Source organism: Phoenix dactylifera, chromosome 4, assembly GCF_051530095.1.
Source record: "Phoenix dactylifera cultivar Ajwa chromosome 4, Ajwa_hap1_PhDact_Kaust_v1.1, whole genome shotgun sequence".
Lineage (NCBI taxonomy): Eukaryota > Viridiplantae > Streptophyta > Magnoliopsida > Arecales > Arecaceae > Phoenix > Phoenix dactylifera.
In genome coordinates, this window is record NC_143193.1 from 11,009,717 (window position 1) to 11,035,769 (window position 26,053).

Consider the following 26,053-nt stretch of genomic DNA (forward strand, 5'->3'; position numbering starts at 1 on the left):
TTGGTGGCAACAACTAACACATTTTTATTGAACACACTAGGAGTCTTATTGTTACCAAAAGAGATTAACTCAGCTTTTATTTTAGGCAAGCCACAAACAGAAGCTTAGAGTAGCCAGCGTTCACTGCAAATCATGCACATTGGTGAACTCAAACATAGACACAACAGTCCTTCCATACTCTCAAAATTCATAGATAATTACTATCAACCTGCAACAAGGCACAGGAAGGCAGGCTGCAAAAGAACCATCATTCAGCTTTCCATGAAGGGAGGAGTATCAGAGTCCCTCCATGTGCTCATTGAAGAAGCATATCTATCACCCTTGACAGCATCTGTTGAAGCATACGACTCAAGTTCAGCCATTTCTTCAGGCGTAAGTTTCACTGACAGTGCTCCAATATTCTGGTTGAAGTTCTCAATCTTGGTGGTGCCTGGTATAGGACAGACATCACTTCCCTGGTGATGAACCCAAGCCAATGCAAGCTGTGAAGGGGTGCATCCCTTCCTCTTAGCCATTTCATTTACACGCTCAAATATAAGTGCATTTTCCTCGAGATTCCCAGGTTGAAATCTGGGCACACTCTGCAAAATCATTCATCTTTCAATGAATGGAACATGAAACAAAAGGCTCAAATACATACAAACAAAAAAACAAAGAAAATGTACTCAGACATCCGCTGTGCCGGTGACATTAATAGTTCAGTTATCTTCTTTATTTAACATAAAGAGAATCTACGAAACCATAAAACAATGGAAGAGCAAAATGCTGGAAATGAAAAAGTTCTGAAATGTTTGACCAAAAAAAAGGTTCTAAGATGAACAATTGATCCAGAAGAAGAAACAATTATGAAATGTGAAAACAAAATTACAGGAAATAGGTTTCTGGGTAACTATAAACAAAAATAACTACTATTTTAATGCAAACATTACCTGGATGCACCTCTGATTCCATTTCTCCTTTATATGTCTAGGAGGCAATTTGGTTGCATGCAATTCAGTTGCACATAATTCAATGACAGTCTGCAATTCAACTGCTTGCAACTGGAATTATAGTTGTAGAAAGGGGCCTTGTTTGGTTATCAGTAATTGAAAATTGCAAATGTAATTAAAATTGTTTCGTTGTTTGATTTGGAAAGAGATACAGTTACCCTACAATTAAGCTAGTAAGGTTATCCCTGACAAACAATAAACTATTCACCTTTTCGATGATAGTATAACATTTATCATATTATTTTTATAATTATAATAGGAAAAATATTGCTACTAAATTCTCATTGGCTTAGCATAAGAATAATTACTAAAGCAATTACATAAATGTCAAAACAATTTAATACAATAATAACGAGACGCATTACTATCATATGCAATTATAATTCATAAAATTTTAATGTTAATGAAATAACAATACTATAATAATCATACAGTATCCTAGTAATAATAGTAACATTGTTGCAATATTCTAATAAATTAAATATAATATATTTTACAATCATTATATTAATAACTTAATACTGTTCTAATAGTATTATATCACAATAACATAAAATTATTATAATATGATAAAACTATTATAACACAATAATAATATAATATAGAATTGATGGAGACATCAGCTAGGCCACCATTTTATTTGCATATTTATTTTATTTTTATTTCTGAGCTTGTTTGCATTTTAGGGCTTATTTGTGTTATTTGTGGGCTTATTAGGAGTTATTTTTGTGTAAGAGGGTTTTATGTTAATTGTGTTTATTTGGCCCTATATGTAGGAAACTATTTTCATGATTAGGGTTTTAATGAACGATTAAGAACTTTCTTTTCCCCCACATCTCCTTCTTCTCTCTTCCTCCTTCTCTTTCCTCCTGTTCTTCCTCCCCTCCTCCTGTTCTTCCTCCCCTTCCTCTGTTTTCACATTTTACAATTACAACAATCATCCCGAGTTGAAGTACCAGCGTGGCAGCCACCTCTTCCGGGAATAATTTTGCATCAACTTGGTATCAGAGCCTCGGGTTTTGCCTCTGTGCCAAAGCCCCGGTCCCTAAACAACGTCTTTCTCCCTTGCTGCCACTTGAATCCACCGCCACCCCCGCTACGCAGCCTCATCCCACCGCCTCCGCCTCCCTGACACTGCTCTCCATCGACTTCCCACGGCCCACCACCCCTTTCCTCTCTCTCTCTCTCGATGCTCATAAAAAAAAAGGAATCTCTCTCTTTCTCTCTCGGTTCAAACCAGAGGAGAAAGGAAAACCCCTTTCCACCGTCGAGCCACGCCGCTTCCATCCTCCGCCTGCGCCGTTGCCAGACGTCACCCGAGCTCCAGACTTTACCCGAGCCCCATCAGCCAGGTTCCCATCTACCCGTTCCCCTTCCCCCCTTCCCACCAGTCATCACGCCCGTGCTTGCCTCCACCGCCGCCATCAGTCGCCGCCAGCAACGCCCGAACCACCATAGGAAGATCTTCCCCAGCTCCACGTCGCGCCGCCTCCCCGCCGCCGAATTCCGCTGACGAGCAGACCGCCCACAGCGCCACCCCGCTTCCGCCTGCACCGCCGGAAGCCGCCTTCGGCCGTGACCGGCCATCCCTCTCCGGCCGCCGTCCGTCGCCGCAGAGCCCCGCCGCAGCCCGTCCCCGCAACCGCCGCCACGAGGAACGACCCGCCCTCCCGAACCGTCGGGAGGTTGAAGACCATCAGCCCTAACGGGTAAGAGCCAAACCCGTTAACCCGCTCCCCACTAGCCCGATCCGTCCCCCCTTCAAAAAAAAACAAAAAAAAAAGCTACGCACGTGACTTGCACGTGATGGACCCTTAATGGGTTTTCAGAGCGGGTCAAACCCGTTAACCCGACTCTTAACGGGTCTGAGTTAAAAAAAAAGAGAAAAAAAAGGAAAAAAAAAGACCTACCTCTGTTCGTCTTCTCCGGCCGCACGCCGCGCAGCCGCCCTTGAGCGCCGCTCCACCCGTGCGGCCGCCAAGCTCCGCCGCACGCCGCCCACCCTTCGCCGCTTCCGCTCCACCGGCCGAAGCCACCATCCCCTTCTTTCTTCGGTGTCTGCCTCCACCGCGCCGCCCAACCCCTCCTACTTCTTCCCTCGAGCTCCGCCTCCGCCGTCGCAGCAGCTCCGCCGCCACCCGCTTGCCGCTTCCTCTGCTCCGTCGCTCCGGCCGACCGCAGCGCCTCCTCGACTGCGGCCACCGGCTTCGGCCTTCGCCATCAACGCCGCCGAAGCTTCCGCCCTCCCTTCGCCGCCACCGTCGCCGCTGCAACAACCTCCTCCATCTTCCTCACCGGCCATCGCCCCTCCCCAAAAACCAAATCCCCGTTCACCCCATCGGAACCCCTCCTTCCCCCTCTTTCTGACCCGCAGACAGAGGCCCTCGGGGCCATCACTTCAAGCCCATCCAGAGGCCCAAAGGCTAACCAGTCCCCACATCAACCCCAGCAGGCTCTTCATCAACCCGTGCGCCAGCAGCATCCCCTCTTCACAGCTTCAACCTCCAGCCGTTCATATCTCCTCGGCGTCCACTTCAATCGTGCAACAAGCTGGGTTCAGCAATCAACACCACTGAGTTCCTGCATTGCGTCCGACGACGTCTCCATTGCTTGAAAAGCCACAAGCGAACGACTCTGATCGCCTACTTCACGATAGGTAATAAGGTTTCCACTTTTCTTGGGCTTGCTCATTTAATTATGTTCTAGTTCTCTTGCATGATAGCCACATTTTGAAACTTATATTGCTATCAAAATTCAGAACATCAAACCTTTCATTTCCGAACCCATCCTATTACCCATTAAATCTTGATATTAAATTAGCACACTCTTGTAACAGGACGTTTCTCAGCATTCTTCGATCAGATTGATTTAGGATCAAAACAACTGTACTACTTGATTGCAATCTAATTTCTTAAATTAAATAATCTTAATCCTTAATTCCGAATAACCGAAGTAAAAATCAGCAATATTTAAACTTTAAGTTATTCTTGTGAAAACTTGCTGATCTCTGAAATCATAATAGATTGCATTAGTAGGTTGTCCTGAATCAAATTTGATATTGCATCATATTTATTAGGGTTTCATTAGTAATATTGCATTTCACATCATCATCTAGTGTTGTCATTGCATACCAACCCGTAGTGATAGGGAGTATTATTTCAATCAACCTAAAATCCTTGTAGCTACCATGAATCCCGATGTTTTGAGATCTCTCATGGAACAGCTCGATGCCATGCGGGCTGGAAACGAGGAGTTCAAACAAGAAATCCATGAGCTCATGCGAAATTCTAAGACCCCTAAACCACCAACCCCCATTACAGCTCAACCTAAAATCGGTTTGGCCGTACCACCTATAATCCTTCCCCATCCCCCTAGGAACCAACCACCTCCTGTTCACCAGCGCGATCTAGATGCGAGGCTGCTGCATACCGTAAGAATAGAGGCCCCTACCTTTGCTGGTCAATCCGAGCCAAGCGTGTATCTCGATTGGAGAGCCGCCATGGATAATTACCTTAAGTGGAACGAAATGACTGACGATAAAAAAGTGCGATTTGCCAAAATGAAGCTTATTGGGTAAGCTCACTGGTACTGGCATAATGTTGAACATATGCGTGAGATCCAAAGGCTTCCTCGTATAACTACATGGGAGGATATGAAAGAAAAGCTAAATGAGAAGTATCTGCCATTTTCGTACCGACAACGCCTTATGGATAGGTGGCAGAAGCTAACTCAAAGGACATCGACGGTTGCTGATTACATCGCACGATTTGAGGAGTTTCATAAAAAGTGCGGTGTAATAGAAGGGGAGACCCTTACCCTCTTTAGGTTTCGGGCAGGACTCCGCGAGGAGATCCAGAAAGAACTACTTCTCCGAGAGATTACCACTCTTAATCAAGCATACCAGTTGGCTCAAGATGTAGATAGTTTCTTAAGACTACCTGTGGTGAGGCCCATCGACCCTCGACCACTGGCCCTAGGAGCCCGACCTAACCAAAATTATCTCCCACAACCTAGACCACTTTTCAATCCTCCTAATCAGCTTGGCCTAACCCCAGCACCGACTAGGACCTCCCCGATGCCTGTCCCAAACCCTTCAACTGATAAGGAAAAAGGAATATTGGGTTCCTACCCTCCTTCTCGAAGCCAAATCCAATGCTTCTGGTGCCAAAGGTCCGACCACATTGCGTCCCAATGCCCTGCCAAAACTTACCTGATTACTGAACCAAAAGCTGGGATCCAAAAGACCGAATATGTCGAAGAAGTCTATGAATCAAATATAGAAGACTATGTAGAAGACTTTGAAGACGAACCCACAGAATTAGACTTTGTCCAAAATGATTCCCAAAAGGAGCCTATTGATCTAAGTACAACCAAGCCACTTCACATCACTACTATCGAAGAGGTAGTGACAGATATTGAGAGCCAGTCACCTGAATTGGCACTTGTAGCTAAAGATACCCATGTGGCGTCCAATCTTGAACATTCCCCTATAGTAGTTTTCCTTCTAGAGGAGTTTCATGATGTAGTCCCTGATGATCTTTCAGATGCACTTTCTCTAATGTGTGATATCCAACGTGCAATTGATCTAGTTTCCGGAGCATCTCTGCCCAACCTTCCACATCATAGGCTCAGACCGAATGCATATGCTAGGACCTGAAATTTAATGTTACCGACAGTTGAGTTTGCATGTAATAATTCGGCTAACAAGTCCATAGATATGAGTCCATTCGAAGTGGTGCATGATTACAAACCTAGGCAACCCATAGACATGTTTTTCATGTCTCATCAGTATAGAGTCTTTGAGTCTGCACAATCAATTGCATCACATCCACATTCCTTGCATCAAAAAATCAGTAATTGTAGTCACTTTAATAACTTAAAATATAAATCCCTTGCTGATTGACACAGACGTTATAAAGAGTTAAGTGAAAAAGATTACGTCATGATAAGAATTAGGTTTGAACAATTTTCTTCAGATACGTTTAAGAAATTGCAAACTTGTAGTGCGGAACCGTTCAAAATCTTAAAGAAAATTAGTTTGAATGCATATGTTGTGGATCTTCCTGCTGACTATGGGATTAGTGCAACATTTAATATTGAAGATTTAGTCCCATACAAAAAGACAATATTCATGCCTTCTGACCCCTTTATTGATATACCTGCCCATGTTGGACACCCTGATCTATTACCTGCCGTTGAGCCACCACCTCCCAAATTTCATGCACGCAGAAAACAAATAGAACATATATTGGATGAGCAGGTTATTTCAACCAGGAACGGTGGTTACCAACGTTACCTTGTTCGGTGAAAAGGTCGACCAAAGTCTGATGTGACGTGGATTTCCAGAGCACAGTTGCAGCGCCTTGACCCCGATCTTCTGGAGCAATACGACAACCGGTCAGACCTGTACTCGACGGGGTCGAGTTTTTCTCATCCGGAAAGAGTTGATGGGGACATCAGAGCCCTTCATCCAGATGATCCTGAGCCTCCGGATTGAGTCAGACTCGGATTGGGTCCATTTTTTTCCACCCGGGAGGAGTTGATGGGGACATCAGGTAGGCCACCATTTTATTTGCATATTTATTTTATTTTTATTTATGGGCTTGTCTGCATTTTAGGGCTTATTTGTGTTATTTGTGGGCTTATTAGGAGTTATTTTTGTGTAAGGGGGTTTTATGTTAATTGTGTTTATTTGGCCCTATATGTAGGAAACTATTTTCATGATTAGGGTTTTAATGAACGATTAAGAACTTTCTTTTCCCCCACATCTCCTTCTTCTCTCTTCCTCCTTCTCTTTCCTCCTGTTCTTCCTCCCCTCCTCCTGTTCTTCCTCCCCTTCCTCTGTTTTCACATTTTACAATTACAACAATCATCCCGAGTTGAAGTACCAGCGTGGCAGCCACCTCTTCCGGGAATAATTTTGCATCAACTTGGTATCAGAGCCTCGGGTTTTGCCTCTATGCCAAAGCCCCGGTCCCTAAACAGCATCTTTCTCCCTTGCTGCCACTTGAATCCACCGCCACCCCCGCTACGCAGCCTCATCCCACCGCCTCCGCCTCCCTGACACTGCTTCTCCATCGACTTCCCACGGCCCACCACCCCTTTCCTCTCTCTCTCTCTCGATGCTCATAAAAAAAAAAAGGAATCTCTCTCTTTCTCTCTCGGTTCAAACCAGAGGAGAAAGGAAAACCCCTTTCCACCGTCGAGCCACGCCGCTTTCATCCTCCGCCTGCGCCGTTGCCAGACGTCACCCGAGCTCCAGACTTTACCCGAGCCCCATCAGCCAGGTTCCCATCTACCCGTTCCCCTTCCCCCCTTCCCACCAGTCATCACGCCCGTGCTTGCCTCCACCGCCGCCATCAGTCGCCGCCAGCAACGCCCGAACCACCATAGGAAGATCTTCCCCAGCTCCGCGTCGCGCCGCCTCCCCGCCGCCGAATTCCGCTGACGAGCAGACCGCCCGCAGCGCCACTCCGCTTCCGCCTGCACCGCCGGAAGCCGCCTTCGGCCGTGACCGGCCATCCCTCTCCGGCCGCCGTCCGTCGCCGCAGAGCCCCGCCGCAGCCCGTCCCCGCAACCGCCGCCACGAGGAACGACCCGCCCTCCCGAACCGTCGGGAGGTTGAAGACCATCAGCCCTAACGGGTAAGAGCCAAACCCGTTAACCCGCTCCCCACTAGCCCGATCCGTCCCCCCTTCAAAAAAAAACAAAAAAAAAAAGCTACGCACGTGACTTGCACGTGATGGACCCTTAATGGGTTTTCAGAGCGGGTCAAACCCGTTAACCCGACTCCTAACGGGTCTGAGTTAAAAAAAAAAAGAGAAAAAAAAGGAAAAAAAAAGACCTACCTCTGTTCGTCTTCTCCGGCCGCACGCCGCGCCGCCGCCCTTGAGCGCCGCTCCACCCGTGCGGCCGCCAAGCTCCGCCGCACGCCGCCCACCCTTCGCCGCTTCCGCTCCACCGGCCGAAGCCACCATCCCCTTCTTTCTTCGGTGTCTGCCTCCACCGCGCCGCCCAACCCCTCCTACTTCTTCCCTCGAGCTCCGCCTCCGCCGTCGCAGCAGCTCCGCCGCCACCCGCTTGCCGCTTCCTCTGCTCCGTCGCTCCGGCCGACCGCAGCGCCTCCTCGACTGCGGCCACCGGCTTCGGCCTTCGCCATCAACGCCGCCGAAGCTTCCGCCCTCGCGCTCCGCCCTCCCTTCGCCGCCACCGTCGCCGCTGCAACAACCTCCTCCATCTTCCTCACCGGCCATCGCCCCTCCCCAAAAACCAAATCCCCGTTCACCCCATCGGAACCCCTCCTTCCCCCTCTTTCTGACCCGCAGACAGAGGCCCTCGGGGCCATCACTTCAAGCCCATCCAGAGGCCCAAAGGCTAACCAGTCCCCACATCAACCCCAGCAGGCTCTTCATCAACCCGTGCGCCAGCAGCATCCCCTCTTCACAGCTTCAACCTCCAGCCGTTCATATCTCCTCGGCGTCCACTTCAATCGTGCAACAAGCTGGGTTCAGCAATCAACACCACTGAGTTCCTGCATTGCGTCCGACGACGTCTCCATTGCTTGAAAAGCCACAAGCGAACGACTCTGATCGCCTACTTCACGACAGGTAATAAGGTTTCCACTTTTCTTGGGCTTGCTCATTTAATTATGTTCTAGTTCTCTTGCATGATAGCCACATTTTGAAACTTATATTGCTATCAAAATTCAGAACATCAAACCTTTCATTTCCGAACCCATCCTATTACCCATTAAATCTTGATATTAAATTAGCACACTCTTGTAACAGGACGTTTCTCAGCATTCTTCGATCAGATTGATTTAGGATCAAAACAACTGTACTACTTGATTGCAATCTAATTTCTTAAATTGAATAATCTTAATCCTTAATTCCGAATAACCGAAGTAAAAATCAGCAATATTTAAACTTTAAGTTATTCTTGTGAAAACTTGCTGATCTCTGAAATCATAATAGATTGCATTAGTAGGTTGTCCTGAATCAAATTTGATATTGCATCATATTTATTAGGGTTTCATTAGTAATATTGCATTTCACATCATCATCTAGTGTTGTCATTGCATACCAACCCGTAGTGATAGGGAGTATTATTTCAATCAACCTAAAATCCTTGTAGCTACCATGAATCCCGATGTTTTGAGATCTCTCATGGAACAGCTCGATGCCATGCGGGCTGGAAACGAGGAGTTCAAACAAGAAATCCGTGAGCTCATGCGAAATTCTAAGACCCCTAAACCACCAACCCCCATTACAGCTCAACCTAAAATCGGTTTAGCCGTACCACCTATAATCCTTCCCCATCCCCCTAGGAACCAACCACCTCCTGTTCACCAGCGCGATCTAGATGCGAGGCTGCTGCATACCGTAAGAATAGAGGCCCCTACCTTTGCTGGTCAATCCGAGCCAAGCGTGTATCTCGATTGGAGAGCCGCCATGGATAATTACCTTAAGTGGAACGAAATGACTGACGATAAAAAAGTGCGATTTGCCAAAATGAAGCTTATTGGGTAAGCTCACTGGTACTGGCATAATGTTGAACATATGCGTGAGATCCAAAGGCTTCCTCGTATAACTACATGGGAGGATATGAAAGAAAAGCTAAATGAGAAGTATCTGCCATTTTCGTACCGACAACGCCTTATGGATAGGTGGCAGAAGCTAACTCAAAGGACATCGACAGTTGCTGATTACATCGCACGATTTGAGGAGTTTCATAAAAAGTGCGGTGTAATAGAAGGGGAGACCCTTACCCTCTTTAGGTTTCGGGCAGGACTCCGCGAGGAGATCCAGAAAGAACTACTTCTCCGAGAGATTACCACTCTTAATCAAGCATACCAGTTGGCTCAAGATGTAGATAGTTTCTTAAGACTACCTGTGGTGAGGCCCATCGACCCTCGACCACTGGCCCTAGGAGCCCGACCTAACCAAAATTATCTCCCACAACCTAGACCACTTTTCAATCCTCCTAATCAGCTTGGCCTAACCCCAGCACCGACTAGGACCTCCCCGATGCCTGTCCCAAACCCTTCAACTGATAAGGAAAAAGGAATATTGGGTTCCTACCCTCCTTCTCGAAGCCAAATCCAATGCTTCTGGTGCCAAAGGTCCGACCACATTGCGTCCCAATGCCCTGCCAAAACTTACCTGATTACTGAACCAAAAGCTGGGATCCAAAAGACCGAATATGTCGAAGAAGTCTATGAATCAAATATAGAAGACTATGTAGAAGACTTTGAAGACGAACCCACAGAATTAAACTTTGTCCAAAATGATTCCCAAAAGGAGCCTATTGATCTAAGTACAACCAAGCCACTTCACATCACTACTATCGAAGAGGTAGTGACAGATATTGAGAGCCAGTCACCTGAATTGGCACTTGTAGCTAAAGATACCCATGTGGCGTCCAATCTTGAACATTCCCCTATAGTAGTTTCCCTTCTAGAGGAGTTTCATGATGTAGTCCCTGATGATCTTTCAGATGCACTTTCTCTAATGTGTGATATCCAACGTGCAATTGATCTAGTTTCCGGAGCATCTCTGCCCAACCTTCCACATCATAGGCTCAGACCGAATGCATATGCTAGGACCTGAAATTTAATGTTACCGACAGTTGAGTTTGCATGTAATAATTCGGCTAACAAGTCCATAGATATGAGTCCATTCGAAGTGGTGCATGATTACAAACCTAGGCAACCCATAGACATGTTTTTCATGTCTCATCAGTATAGAGTCTTTGAGTCTGCACAATCAATTGCATCACATCCACATTCCTTGCATCAAAAAATCAGTAATTGTAGTCACTTTAATAACTTAAAATATAAATCCCTTGCTGATTGACACAGACGTTATAAAGAGTTAAGTGAAAAAGATTACGTCATGATAAGAATTAGGTTTGAACAATTTTCTTCAGATACGTTTAAGAAATTGCAAACTTGTAGTGCGGAACCGTTCAAAATCTTAAAGAAAATTAGTTTGAATGCATATGTTGTGGATCTTCCTGCTGACTATGGGATTAGTGCAACATTTAATATTGAAGATTTAGTCCCATACAAAAAGACAATATTCATGCCTTCTGACCCCTTTATTGATATACCTGCCCATGTTGGACACCCTGATCTATTACCTGCCGTTGAGCCACCACCTCCCAAATTTCATGCACGCAGAAAACAAATAGAACATATATTGGATGAGCAGGTTATTTCAACCAGGAACGGTGGTTACCAACGTTACCTTGTTCGGTGAAAAGGTCGACCAAAGTCTGATGTGACGTGGATTTCCAGAGCACAGTTGCAGCGCCTTGACCCCGATCTTCTGGAGCAATACGACAACCGGTCAGACCTGTACTCGACGGGGTCGAGTTTTTCTCATCCGGAAAGAGTTGATGGGGACATCAGAGCCCTTCATCCAGATGATCCTGAGCCTCCGGATTGAGTCAGACTCGGATTGGGTCCATTTTTTCCCACCCGGGAGGAGTTGATGGGGACATCAGGTAGGCCACCATTTTATTTGCATATTTATTTTATTTTTATTTATGGGCTTGTCTGCATTTTAGGGCTTATTTGTGTTATTTGTGGGCTTATTAGGAGTTATTTTTGTGTAAGGGGGTTTTATGTTAATTGTGTTTATTTGGCCCTATATGTAGGAAACTATTTTCATGATTAGGGTTTTAATGAACGATTAAGAACTTTCTTTTCCCCCACATCTCCTTCTTCTCTCTTCCTCCTTCTCTTTCCTCCTGTTCTTCCTCCCCTCCTCCTGTTCTTCCTCCCCTTCCTCTGTTTTCACATTTTACAATTACAACAATCATCCCGAGTTGAAGTACCAGCGTGGCAGCCACCTCTTCCGGGAATAGTTCTGCATCAAGAATAATAAAAAGTACAGCAATAATATATTATAATCTTATATAATATTACCATTTATGATAATATCATTATAATAGTATAATATTACTTCATTAATAATATTACAGTAATATTATTATTATTACTTTAATTATAAGGACAACGTGGAGAAGAAGGGGAATGTTTGGAGTGGTAAGCGAAACTCTTCTAAAGGACTTTTCCCATTACAAGATTCCTTGTAGTTGAAATAACCAATTTTGTTTACAATTCTAGTTACAACTTTTGGGACCTTTTCCTGAGTTGAACTGCAACATGCAATTGCAATAGCAGGCCTCCAAACACTTGTTTTGGTTGCTTGCAATTCAATTGCAGTCAACTGCAACTGTAGGATGCTAATTACAGGAAACTAAACAGTCCCTACATATCTCTGTTTGTATCCATATAAGGGTATAGTTATTTTGTGCAAGTTGCAAAAAAAGGTTTACACTATAACGATCCAACACCTTAATCCCAAAAGGCTAGTCAGAATGTGTTTGGATTACTTGGCCCGGTTCAAGTAACAAGGATATGTGCACATATCAATGTGAAATTAAGTACATGCCCACAAAAGCCCTCACACACTCCCTATTTAATCTCTTGCATCCTCGCTAGGCCAAAGGTCCAACTACAATCACAAACACAACAATCAACCCATAGTCAGTCCCAGAAAAGCCTATATTACAGTGTTCTCTAGTCCACATATGCTATGAGCCGGGTCCACTTCGATACCATTTGCAACAACCCAGAACCTCATCCAAAAAGATTATTCAAAAGGTACTCTTTAGATATATTAGCCCTGTATAAGTATCTAAGATCTGCCCAATGCATAACTATGTGGGACTAAACACACACCCACATGAACCCTCGTATACCCACTTGCAAATTTAGTGATGGTGAAAGCAAAACAAAATGAACCACTAGTGTGATATACAAGGACTGAAATGATTACATGTTCTTAAAAAAACATATGCTTTGGACCCCTTGGGTGTATCACACCCACCAAATAGTTCTAGCAGCATAGTATGCTTCTTTTTCTTTTTCTTTTCATTGGTAGCTTGGGGGGGGGGGGGGGGGGGGGAGCTCAAATCATATGAAATCTTCCTATAAGCATTGTTGTGCGCTCAAATCATATGAAATCTTCCTATAAGCATTTTAAAGCTTGGAGACAGAATCCAACAATTTTGGTTATCATTTTTCAAACCACATAATTGAACTTGGCAATGCATGTAAAGTTCTCTCATTTTAGTCTAACGTCCTATAACTATGATACGTGCATCTGTATATACATAGATATGGTGTATATGTATACAAATACACACTCATTGATATATACACAATCTCATATTTAAAAAATTCATGTTCTGTATGGTAAGACAAAATAGGAAAGCTCACCAGCAAGAAAAATGGAAACCATTTAACAACCCATTGCATTCTAGAAGATAGCTTTTCTATGTCGCATCTTTAGATATTCTAAGTTCTTTATAAAAAAATTATATAAATAAAGAAAAAGAAAATAAGAACATTGCCATCCATGTTTCATCTGATTGCATTGCACTTGCCAAATGCCATTGTCAACATATGTCAATACTACAATTTATAAATGCAGAAGTTGTTAAAATATATTGCCTAATGAACTAAAATTATGCATAGTCGAACTAAAATTATAATTCGCTTTTGTTGGGATCATGAACAAAGGCATGTTGTATCAAGGAAAAGGCAACAACTTAATGTTGTGCGAACTGGACTCCTGCATTCACCATATGCAATAGAACCTTAAATACTTATCAAATTATCTGGATATGGATTTTGCAGATTGATGGTGGAGTTGGCCTTTCTAACAATGAATATTATCCACCATAATGGAAGTAGGTTTTATTTTCTTTTTTTTTTGTCTCTCTCTACCTTCCCCTCTAGAGTAAGAAAGTCCGCGAAATCCTCTCCATTTTCGGCCCTGCAGCAATGGGCCATGTTTAGGCGGTCTGGTTGTTGCTCGAGGAAGCGAGAATAGTACCGGCAAAGTTAACATGTGGAAGGGATGGGAGGGTTCCAAGCTTGAGTTCATAGGTTAAATTTGGCTTCCTTCTCTGACACTGATAGGCCTTGCCACTTATTCTTAGAAGTGCATTGTTGTTGATTGCGAGCAAGGTGGAACTTTTCTTCTCCAAAGCTAGAGAGGTTCGGTAGTACGGGAGAAAAGAGTCTCAGAACTTGTGAAGATATGGAAGAGGATGTTGACATCAAGGTCCGCCGTACCGGTACCGGTCGGCGTACTGGTGGCCAGCCGAACCGGTACGGTACCGGTCCGGTCCATACCGTTTTTTTTTTTTAAGTGTTGTCTCTGTTGGATCTTAAATTAAGTATTAAGTAAAGTTTGATGTTTTTTTATTGCTTTTTTCATGATTTTTGATGTTTCTATATTTAAATTTAGGGTTGAAATTTGAAACATAAATGATGCATGTTATTACTTCCTTCCGTTCCAAATGATAAAATGATACACATCTTCAAATTAAGATACAATCATTTACATACATTTAAAGCACTCTCGGATATCAAAATCGGGACGAGTGCCGATGGCTCTCGTAGATATCCGGATCATAAGTATAGTCAGGAGGAGGCAGATCAACCCAATCAGAAAGAACGCGCGCCAGGTTATAAGAACTGTCGGATCTCTCGCTCACGCTCTGGCTCTAAGAGGTGTCCTCTGATTGTGTAGGGGCCCATCGAAATATGACGGAAGCAAAATTCGATGCACCATATCCATATTCGTCAGGCTGAGGCTGTGGATAATAGAATCTGTATCCGTATAAAAGCTCATCTGCAGCTATATCCTGTCTTCCTGAATGACTTCGAGGAGCCCGTCTTCTATATCCAATGATATCCTCACAGAATCTGTCAGGTGGTCGACCGTGGTCCGTATCCTGTGTAGCACCCGTAAATTGGGACTCACCGGTGAAATGAAGACCACCCTCTGGCTGTGTCTCATAAGTACCATATTGTCCTCCGCTCCCTCCATGGCTAGAAGATCCATCACTACCAGAACCTTCATCGCTGCTAGTCCAAGTCTCCTCCTCGATACTCTCCATTGGAACCCTTTGTTTATCCTTTCTGGCCCTCTCTGTCTGGCTATGTCGCCCTTCTCTACTGAGCATCCCTCGATCAGCTCTCTCGGAGGGTGTCTCGTACAAATCATGTGGTGACTGGCTCCCCTATGACTGCAGCTAATCAGCTCTGGGAGTGCGTGAAATATTGCGCTCAGCCCATTGCTCTGGATCGACCCTAGCCTCGGTGGCTATGAAGCTAGCTGGCCGTGGAAGCGATCCTGGCTCGTCAAGTTCGGACTCCTGCTGCTGAACTACAAGCCAGTCGAGCAGTAGATCATCGTCATCATCGGTGATGGTCCCATACATAGGATCTGCATACTTGAGCTCTGCTTCCTCTTGAATGCACTTTAGCCTCAACCGCAAATTGTAGCACACATAAACAAGATCGTTGAGACGCTTTTGTGCCAAACGGTTCCTTTGTTTGTTGTGGATGAGAGCGAAGGTGGACCAATTGCACTCACAGCCACTAGAGGAGACTGTTTGGGAGAAGATTCGGATAACTATCCGCTTTAAATTTCTTGCGAACCCGCCAAAATGCACCCACCATTCAGCTGCAAAAATATTTATGAAAATTACATATATAATAGTTCCATATTAGTAACCAAGTAACACCAGATGAATGTCTTTCTGATATGTGACGTACCTGGATTTATATTGTGTTTGCTGACGACAGCCGCTCATTGGCCAAAACTATAGCTGCCCTCTCTAAATATTTTGCTCTGTGAAAAAGAAGCGTGTTCTACCATGTTAATAATTGAAGATAACAGTATACTTACACATGCTGGTAATTACTAAATCATAGTTACCTCTTCAAGATATAGGGCCGCTTTTTCTGGATCATGCTCCATCTTGTAAATCATATTGCGCAAAGCATCCAGAAGTGTTTCATCCATATCAATTCCATCTATACTGTACTGAAACCGGAGGTTTAGATAGTATGTTGCACATATACGAGACTATCTTAGCATAATTACATAAGTACATCCATCACTTTAATTGTCAATATTCTTGCTTACCTGCTAGATGCAATTTTTTACCCATTTGTGCTCCCTACCGTCGCTCAATGATGTTGATGTACGACTGGCCATGCGCTGAATCTGTCTCCATAATCTGATCCTTTGCCTTAACCATCATGTGATACAAAAATTCCATCTGGGGGTAAATCTCGCTATCTACGGCCCGCAGCACTTCATATAATGGTTTGATAGCCTTGACTATTGTAGTAGCCCGCTGCCAGAATGACTGTCTCGTCACCAAGTCTTCTATCTTGCTCCCTTTAGTGCCGGCATAAGAATATCTACTATCATGCCACTCGGGAATGACAAACATCTGATGTAGGGCTCCTATCTTCTCGAGAATATTATCAAGTGCGATGAAGTTGGTAGCAAACCGTATGACTCCTAGTCTCAGAATCTCTCCCCCTGCATACTTTCTCATCAGTGAAAGGACCCAATTATGGTTATAAATATACCTGGTGATGCGTTGGGTTGTCTCCACCGTTTGCTGCACCCTACGGATCTTTTCAATATCCATTAGCATGAGATCAATACAATGTGCAGCACATGGGATCCAAAAAATATGTGGTCGCCGCTCCATCAAGATCTTCCCGGCAGTCTTATATTGCGGCCCATTATCAGTGACGACCTACACGACATTCTCCTCTCCTACCAGATCAATCACATCCTCCATAAGTTTCAGCATGTACGCAGTGTTGTGCACATAAGCCGAAGCATCAACCGACTTCTGGAAGAAGGTCTTTGCATCACAATATGTCAAAAAGTTGATGATGCTCCACCTAGTCGGATTGGTCCAACCATCGTACATAATGGTTAGTCCATATATGGGCCACTTGCTCTTGTAGGAGTCAATCCAATTCTCCAGCTCCTTATTGTTGTCAAGAAGCTCACCGTAGATGTCCTTCGGATCTGGAAGAACTACACCGGGACCGGTAGCTTGTATGGCGGCAATGGCAGACCTGTAGTACGTATTGTCTGCCACATTCGCTGGAATGTGGCTGAAGTGAAACAAGGATCTAATAGCTCGCCACATAGTTTCTTCTTATCCTTCATCCACATTGTATCTACCCCTTGCTGCCTTGAATCTCTGCTGCGGAGAGCATGCGGATCTACATCATTAATTGTCGCTCCTTATGGAATTTCTCAAGATGACTTCTTTCAGCTACCAAAACTATCCAGCATAGATGCAATCCGGCCACGTTCTTTGTCGACGCCCTTCCTGAATGAAGTTGTCCTCAAGAACTCTGGATCTTGTCTAGTGCTCCCAGAACCGTCGCCCGACTCATATGCAGAGGGCCCAAATCGAGCCCTATGCCTGGCCATCTCCTCCTGTTGCCACTGATTATCCAGGCTTGCCTGCATGGCCGCCTGAATATTTACCTCCTCCTCATCAAGATCCTCAACCTCCTCTGGCACTCTAGAGTGATAGGAAGGTAGCTCTGCCGCTCGGCAATCCACCTTCATCCTCTTCTTGAAAATCCTCTCCTTCGCTTTTTTGACCTCAACGAGATTCTACCTCATCAGCACACGAATCTCGTCCGGACAATTCGGACACGTAGCAACCTCACCGGAATTTCCGGCTAAGTGTTGCTTCAACCTGATTACCCCTCCTCCCTTGAAGATCTTGTCGCAAAAGTTACATTAAAACTGGTGTCGTTGTCCCTCTCTTCTAAGTCCTCGCCCATAAGACCAACCAATATCACTCTTTGTAGGGTTCGTTTTTCTTGATGGCTTCATTCCTACCATAAATATGCAACATATCAAAAAATTAAGCTAATGGAGTAAATTTTAGCATGATCTTATTTTTTTAAGCAATTTATAAACTATTTTTTTAAGCTACTTATTAACAAAATTAATGAAATAACATAGGACAAAGAAACCACACCTTAAATAGTCTTCGCTGGATTTTTTTGGAAGGAACTCCTCCTGAATTTATGGGCTATCTCTCAAATCTTTCCTTCTCTGGTTATCCCTCAGAAGCTCGCTGGATTTAAGAACTCTGGATGCTCTCATTCGGTTTTTATAACCGAACGAGTGAGGAAGGCCGAGGAGCAGGACGAGTGACTGTGCCATTGCCTGCTATCTCAACCACCAAATTTAAAAAAAGAAGTGGCCGTTGTCGGTCACTTCTTTTTTTCAAAAGAATGAGAAGTGGCCGAGGCCACTTCCTTTTTTTCAAAACAAACAAAAGTGGCCTCTTGGCCACTTCTTTTTTTCAAAAGAAAGAAGTGGCCTCTCTTTCTGAAACCACGCGCGGCGCAGTGGTTTCAAAAACCACAGCGCACGGCACTATGGTTGTTTAAAAAAAAAATGGCGTACCGGTGCGAACCGGCCAGTTCGCACCGGTACGATGCCAGTACGGACCACATACCAGTCGGCTCTCCTATAAAAACCACCCGGTACCGGATTCCACGTGGATCCGATACCAATCTAAGGCCGGACCAGTACGTACCGGCCCGTACCGGCCAGTACAGCAGACTATGGTGGACATCCTCCATTATCTCTTGGTTAGGCCTTTGACGGGCCTTCATTTGGGCTATGAGCCCTTGTTTGGTTGTTCTGGCCTTTCGGCCTTTGTTACGTGCTGATCTAGCTCATATTGGGAAAGAAACTATGGTCCTTTGGCCAAAGCCCCTACCAGCTGCTTGCCCAATGAGGCAAGGCGGTTATACTCGCCCATACTTTGTATCAAGTGGCCATTTGAGCCAGACACTAGAAAAAGTAGGCATTTTGTTGCTTTTTATAGCATGGTTAAGGATTTTGGTGGGAAAATAATGATATGAAATGTCATGTTTCCTGTATCCTCAAGCTAATTTGGGGTAGTTGTGGAAAAATATAATGAAACATCTAAACCAAAAAATATTTTATAATATTTTCTACAACAACAAATTTTAACAAACAAATATATGTAATTTGCTAGTAAATTTTTTTTCTATATGTTCCTGTATCCTTTTTTGTTTCCCTTTTTTGTAAAATCAGTTGCTTGGTTACTCATCCAAATCAAATTCTCTCATCCATGTCCAGGCTACATCGATCCGAGTGTGAAAAGGCAGCAATAAAGGAAAAAGAAAGGACACACATAACACATGCATATGATTGTATTACTGTTTTCTAAATGACAATATGACGTCAGTTTTTGTTTCATCCTTGAATTAACACAAGCAGCAGTCTTAGTTGCTTAACTACCAGATGCGACCAATTTTGATAGGTAGATTATTATGTTTACAGGGTCCCTTGATCTATCCCGACCATACATTTGATAACTACCAATATCACATCGCATAATGTTCCATTAGCTATTTTCTATATACATATATAATTATTTTATCAGAAATACGCACCTTACGGAAGTCCTGGTCTGACAAAGTTTCGGCCATTTTCGGTCCAGCAGAAAAGAAACCCCTGCCTAATGGACTATATGCAACAATTCCAATACCAAGTTCTCTGGAAATCTCAAAACAAAAAATAAGAAAGGCAATATTAGAAAAATAAATGTTAGCCACCAATATGTAAACAAACTCACCTGCAAGTGGGAATTATATCTTCTTCAGCATCTCTCGTCCATAAAGACCACTCCAGCTGGACAGCAGTTATTGGATGAACTGCATGTGCCCTCCTGATTGTTGAAGCAGATGCTTCAGACAACCCAATGTATTTTATCTTTCCTTCTTCAACTAGTTTCTTGAGTTCTCCCATCTGATAATGGCAAAAGAAAATGATGATCAATTTACTAACCAACTTGTATTCAGGCAAAAAGGTGTCAAGGTACGAATATGAAAATATAAATTAATATTAGAACCTACAATACCCTTCACAAGCCGGATGAATAATACAGTCAAATGACATAGCATCATAGGTTTTACTGACTAAACACAACTGGGGAAATTAAAAAAAAAAAAAAAACAGGTGCATGATTACAATAAACTCAAATGCTTCATAATTGTTATCCTTCCTATGGCATGATCAGTAAATTATAAATCACATCTGAATATAGGGCGATTTCACTTAGGACAATAAAGTGGCATTGTCCTCATACTAAGCTAGATACAAGATCAGTCCTATAAACTTCAACAACCGGTGGCAGTCATAGCTTGGCAATAAGCTTCTTCTCATCATTTGAAAATAAAAATGTTATGCTCCTACTCTTCTTAGACCTTCTTCTTATATGATAATACTCTTTTTTTACACTTCAGGCTCATGAACATTCCCAACTGGTTCTAAAATGTGATTCTCTGTTGTTACTACTTCATTCGCCTCTACATCACATGCAGATGGACCTTTGCATAACTTCCTTAGCAGTAATAATGATAGAAGACACATTCACATAGTCTACCAACCTCCCGGTCAATTTACAAAAGACCCTTTGTTATTACCTACGATCAAACTGGTAATAACTGTCTAGCATTCACTCTTTCAGTTCTTTTAAGCCTTACCTTGCAGCCTTCAATTTCTAAAGACTACAGTCTGCACATCCTAATATTTTAAAATCCAACCACCAAACTAGGATCTCAGTCCATTGTTCGTGCTGACAAGGTTTCAAGCTCATAGCAGAAAGTTCATCCCTAAATCATAGATTTCAGTTCTCCAGTTCTAACAGAATATCACTTCCCTTTCGTAGCCCATATTATGCCAACATATCATCATGATGTAGAATAAAACACTGTCAGTAATGAATGCTTTTTTCTAATCAACGGTCATTCTACTTTAACAACTCTCTCATATGAAGACACGCCCCATACGTAATACTTCCCCTACCTAGTGAAACTTTGAGAAAGTATAAGCATCTCTTATTTTGGTATATTTTTGTCCATCAAGACATAATAAAGGGTAAATATTTTTACCATCGTTTCATATGTTTTCACGAAAGAGAGGTTCGAAAAAGTTTCTTTGACCAAGAAGTGCACAAAGAAAGTACAGATGATAATATGCATTAATAAAATTTAAGAAAGCTTAAATAAGTAGGCTTAAGTAATGAAAGTGAGAAGGGAGAGACAAGAATGCATCATGTTCTAGAAAGCACCTTAAGTTTTAGAAAGCCTAAGCCTCTGAGATGAGGCAAATATTTTAAAAACATAAAATCATGAGTTGGACAATCCAGGTTCTTCAATCAGACATCATGTTCTATGAAGCACAATGTGTGTGTCGAAGTCTAACCCAAAAAAAAAAGAAACATACACCTTGCACAAAATTCTTAAGCAGAAAACGACATACCTTTTCTTTTCGAAGCAAGATGAAAGAAATTCATGATAAGAAGTAATTTTTAAAAGGAAATTCATTCAATTCCTTTCTCTTGACTCCCGGGAGAAAACTTCAACAGCCCCAAACATATGCTGGAGAACCCCAACTACCAAGTTCTCAAGTTAGGCTATCTTGGTCCAAACAAACCTTACTCAAGGTTTAGGACTAGGTGTAGGCCAGAACCCATGATCGACCATACCAGCTCAAGCCCCAGCATAGATGAAATCAATTCCAAGCATAATTAGACCAATGACCCTTGTTCTCCTTACATCTACTCCCAAGCACAAACCTTGGCCCTCCGCAAACAATAAAACTTAGCTTACACTTAACTCTCATTCCCATCCAACCCCTCTTCCATACTCGATGCTATACGGGGAAAAAAAGGAAAAAATGACAAAAAATGAGAGACATATTCAGACTCACCTCCTGCATGAGATAGTTTGGACCAATCCTTTGAGAATCGGGGAGAGACACGAAAGTAATCGGATAGCTGTGAAAAGCACATAGAGACTTGCAAAAACAGAGAGAGAGGTGAGAAAATGAGAAAAGAAGAGGGCCACCACCAAATGCCACTCTAATGAGGAAAGTTAGACAGGAGAAAAGATTAGGTTTAGACCCTGCTTGGCACTATTTTTTTCTATTTCTTTTTTAACAGAAGCATGGAATCTAATGTAGAACAGATGCTTGATTATCTTGGTTTTGTTTTTTTTTTTTTTTTCTGAAACAACTTTCATTATTTTTGAAAAAAGTAAAAGTGAAATTTTTGTTTCTAGTTTTCTTAAAAGTGGGTTTGCACCTCTGTCATCCCCTTTGCCCGACCTTCCCATGATCAACACCCAACCTCCCTATATTCGCCTCGAGGACTTGTCCCTGGAGCAAGACCACCTCGCGATATCACCACCGTTGAGCACATTGGCCTCTTCTACCTAGCTTAAAACCAGATCGACCCACCTCCTCTCTCTTGCCTTCTACCCCACTCTGCCTCCTCCTATGCCCCCAACGATCTCCCTGCCTGTGATGACGATAACGTCGCCTACCAGCCTTGCAACCTTCCAAGCAACCACAACCGAACTTTGCCATGGTCGTTGCCATCTCCGACATCACCCAAACCCACTCCGTCCTCGAGATCCCTGGTGAGCGCCTCGACCATGAGGCCATCAACAATGCTTGCGCCCTAATCGCCGAGATTGAGGCCACCCTTGCACAGAACCTCAAGGAGATCGTCCGCACCCCAGTGCTACCTCCCAGCCTTAACATGGTTGAGTGGCTTCTCTTGTTGTTAAAAAAAAAAGTGTAAACCAAACATTTTTTTTAACAGATATCTAAAAAAATGGAAATAGAATTCCTATTTCCAGATTTTTATTCTTAAGGGTCCTTTCCTTCTTTTAGGATATATTCTAAGACTATAGACAACATCAAGGTTAAATAGTACTCATAGCCCGAGGGAATGATGTAGGGTTAAACTTAAAGGTGCCTTAGCATAAAAGCTAGACTATAAAAATCACCATTTCTTTTTGGCATATCTTCACCAAGTAACTAAATATAATAGCTCGATTTTTTGGCCACAGTAGGTGTGTTTTCTGGATTCCATTTTATGTACAATTGTTTGATTGCAATCAGAATATGTAGTGTCTTTTGTTTTTTTTAAAAAAAATATCTTTGTATGAGGTTTTTTAGATGGGTACAGGTTTGCATTAAAACTAGAAGTAAATGCATTTCTGGGATAGCTCAAATTGGTTATATTATTAGATGCAGTAAGTTCCATTGTTTTAGATTGTTGTGATTTTTCTATTCGAGAAAGATTATTGTCCAGATTGCATTAAGAGTTTTGGCTTAGCTATTGCATGATCCTTATATAAACAATGCCTATTGGCCTGACCAAGATATCAAGATAAATACCAGATTTTCTTTATAGTGTCAATTACTTTTGTGAGGACCCGTGCGGGCGTGTATTTAGTCCCACATCGGTTATTCACTAGGTAAATCTTGGGTACTTATACAGGATCAAGGAACCCAAATAATACCTTCCAGCTAGCCATTTTGGGTGAGATCCTAGGTTGTTGCAAATGGTATCAGAGCGGATCCGGCCCATAACTTATGTAGACTAGGGAAAACTGCAGCATGGATCCAGTGGGGTTGACCACCGACCGATCATGGTGTTTGTGATTAGATTTGAATATATTTGAACCCTTAGCATAACGAGAACGTCAGGGCTTGAACGGGGGGAGTATGTGAGGATCCGTGCGGGCGTATGTTTAGTCCCACATCGGTTATTCGCTAGGTAGATCTTGGGTACTTATACAGGATCAAGGAACCCAAATAATACCTTCCGGCTAGTCATTTTGGATGAGATCCTGGATTGTTGCAACTTTAGTCCTTGCTCAAAAGCATGATTTGAAGCTATGAGTTTGTTCAACAAAAACAGATGAGATTCCTCTACCTACCCTTCAACTTTGTCTTCCAAACATTTGCAATTACTTCAATATTACAATTAAATCTAATTGGCATCTCTTGAACAAGTACAGATTATTTTTCCTCTCTGAGGTTTGCATTTCTCGAGAACTGCAAAACCTTGAGAGACATTTGGAAGGATGAACTCACCGTAACCTCGATGGGGACCCGAGTGTCAATTCGGTGCTGATAGTAGAGATCGATGCAGTCGACGCCAAGCCTCTTCAAGCTCGCCTCACAGGCGGCCCTCACATACGCCGGATCCCCACGTATCTCCATCTTCCCATCAGAAAAACTGATACCAAACTTGGTCGCCAGCTCCACCTTCTCCCTCATGCCGCCTTGCAGAGCCTAAAACAAACACCACGCAGGCATCAGGGAAGGACCTATGCTCAAGCCTCCAGTAGCACAAGAAGAGGGCAAAAGGGTTTACCTTGCCGAGGAGAACCTCGTTGGTGAAGGGGCCGTAGACGTCGGAGGTGTCGAGGAAGGTGACGCCGCTGCAGATGGCGTGGTGGATGAGGGCGATCATGTCGGGTTCCGGCTTCGGGGGTCCGTAGAAGGCGGACATCCCCATGCAACCCAGGCCCTGGGCGGAGACCTCCAGACCCTGGGAGCCCAGCTTCATGCGCCCCACTCTCGCCATGGCTCTTGCACCACCTACTGCTGCTTCCTGTTCTGTTTTAGGCTGGGGATGGCTGGTTTAACATATTGTCACACCATTTTATACTGTCTAGGGATAAACGGAAGCTCTTGCGTCATTACTCAGGAAAAACCGAATTTAAAATTAAAAAAAAAAGGTTAATTGACTTTCCCATCCCTCTAAAGACTCCAATGTAACAAAAAGTCCTTGTTAATTAAATCTAAAACAACCGGTCCAGAAACTTTCCAAACTGTAATTCCCGGTCCCTGAGCCCCTTTTATTTTGAAATAAGATACCGAAAATGCCCCTTCCCTCATGATCTCCCATTCTTCCGAAGAAGAAGAATTTCAGAGACTTTCCAAACTGTAATCTCCCAGCCGCGGCTGCTACCGACCGCGGCCTGCCCCCTCCCGCGGCCGCCGCCGGCCCGGCTCGCCTCCTCCCGAGCCCCCTCCCGCGGCCGCGCCGCCGGGAATGCCTCCGCCCCTGCCCCCATGGGGGGAAGGTGCCGAAGAAGAGGAAGAAGGGCGCCGTCCCGCGTCCTGCGGCTGTCGACGGCCACGGCCCGCCCTCCTCCAGCGTCCGCCGTGGCCCAGCCCCTTTCCGGCGCCGCCGGCCTCGCGGGAAGAGAAGAAAGAAGAAGAAGGGAAGAAGAGAAGAAAAAAAGAAAAAGAAAAGAAAAAGTTTGAACTGGGGTCGACTCCTGCTCTGCTGGGGTCGACTCGTGAGAATCTTGGGTCGACTCGCTCACTTCTACAATAATTTTCTAAGAACACTTAACTGTGTGCACAGTTCTGTTAACTGTGTTCGCAGACAACTTAACTGTGTGCCGCCAGCTCGCGAAAGGAGAAAAAAGAAGAAAGAAGAAGAGAAGAAAAAAAAAGAAAAAAAAAAGAAGAAAAAAAAGGAAAACATAAAAATAAAGTTAAATAAGCTTGGAACAATTAAATAAGTTTGGAACACACTTAATCTAACATGACACACGGTTAAATAAGCTTGGAACATATTTAAATCATCCCGGAACACACTTATTCTACCCCAGAACACAGTTATTTCGACTGTGCACACAGTTAAGTGTTATTAGAAAATTATTGTAGACTTATGCTGAGCTGGGGTCGAGCTGGGGTCGACCCCTAAAGAGCTGGGGTCGACCCCTGAAGACCTGGGGTCGACTCCTAAAGAGCTGGAGTCGACCCCTGAAATCAGGCAGAAAAACAGCTCTCTGAAAAGCCTGAGAGAGTCGACTCCATGTGAGCAGGGGTCGACCCCAGGTCTGTGAACACAGTTAAGTTGTCTGTGAACACAGTTAACTTGTCTAGGAACACAGTTAACTTGTCTAGGAACACAGTTAAGTTGTCTGTGAACACAGTTAAGTTGTCTAGGAACACAGTTGTTTAGGAACACAGTTAAGTTGTTTGGGAACACAGTTAACTTGTCTGGAAACACAGTTAAGTTATCTAGGAACACAGTTAATTTGTCTAGGAACACAGTTGTTTAGGAACACAGTTAAATTGTTTGGGAACACAGTTAACTTGTCTAGGAACACAGTTAACTTGTCTAGGAACACAGTTGTGTAGGAACACAGTTAAGTTATCTGTGAACACAGTTAAGTTGTTTAGGAACACAGTTATCTAAGAATACAGTTAAGTTGTTTGGGAACACAGTTAACTTGTCTAGGAACACAGTTGTTTAGGAACACAGTTAAATTGTTTGGGAAC

At 43.6% G+C, this 26,053-nt stretch overlaps 1 long non-coding RNA gene and 1 pseudogene across 2 annotated transcripts; both read right to left on the minus strand.

The window, feature by feature from the left end:
- LOC148703709 (putative aldo-keto reductase 2) lies at nucleotides 1-24,398 on the minus strand (annotated as a pseudogene). The gene is made up of 5 exons (XR_015977088.2): nucleotides 24,126-24,398; nucleotides 23,843-24,043; nucleotides 19,527-19,699; nucleotides 19,345-19,447; nucleotides 1-581 (listed from the first exon to the last, which is right to left on the minus strand). The product of XR_015977088.2 is annotated as a putative aldo-keto reductase 2 (transcript).
- On the minus strand, nucleotides 12,959-19,338 carry LOC148703710 (uncharacterized). The gene is made up of 3 exons (XR_016400208.1): nucleotides 15,794-19,338; nucleotides 15,631-15,706; nucleotides 12,959-15,538 (listed from the first exon to the last, which is right to left on the minus strand). It is a non-coding gene; the product is annotated as an uncharacterized LOC148703710 (long non-coding RNA).
- Nucleotides 24,399-26,053: the final 1,655 nt, after the last annotated feature.